The sequence below is a fragment of the Theobroma umbraticum genome, unplaced genomic scaffold (assembly GCF_002168275.2).
Source record: "Theobroma umbraticum cultivar Fairchild unplaced genomic scaffold, ASM216827v3 scaffold_130.0, whole genome shotgun sequence".
Classification (NCBI taxonomy): Eukaryota; Viridiplantae; Streptophyta; class Magnoliopsida; order Malvales; family Malvaceae; genus Theobroma; species Theobroma umbraticum.
Window position 1 is genome coordinate 5,424,367 of NW_018397264.1, and position 907 is coordinate 5,425,273.

Below are 907 nucleotides of genomic sequence, written 5' to 3' on the forward strand. Positions count from 1 at the left end.
TATATATATAATCAATGACAAATAATCCAAATATAAATCAAAATCAAGAAAATGATTCAGAAATATTTGTCTTAGAAAAAAACTTTGAAATCGACAAAAACTGGTGTAGAAAACAGTTTAATTCAAAAAACAATAATCAAAAAAGAAAAAATTATTTCAAAACTTATGAATCACAGAAAGATGAAATATTACAAAACTATTATAAATTCATGGAAAAACATAAAATACTCATAGACTTCTTTGAATGGTTCAAAGAGTGAAAAACCACAACTAAATACTTTAAACATTACAAAAAAATGGCAAACAAATAAAGAAGAAATAGAGTCAAACCATCCCCCTTTAATAGAAATACAATATTCCCACAAAAATGTAGGGATAAGAGCAACTCCTCTAAGAATGAGATTATCTGACTCATGAGAGCTTATTACCTCAAAAGATATTAAAATGATAATAGAACAAAATAACTTTACAAACTTAAATCTAAATTCCATATCAACGCAATTAGATACAATTGAAACAAAACTTCAAAACCCAACTAATATTCAACAGACACCTAATCCTTTAAATCAAGAAGAAGTAAAACCTACTTTTATACCTTTTGAAATTCCCGATAAATATCAACAAATAAAAAATCAATTTTTGCATGAAATAGAAAATAGGCTTGAAACTTTAGAAAGCCAATAGTCAGAAATCAGAGTAGATGATACTCCCCAGAGACATCTCAATACCATAAAAGACGAGACTGATTCATCAACAGAAAGCTTACAAAGCCAACAGATAAATAAAATGATCTGGAAAGAACCTCAAAAAATATACTATCCAAAAATGACAGCTCCTGACATAAACATAGAAGAGAAACCTTCTTTTCAAAATAAATATAATGCAAACACAATATATGAATGGAATA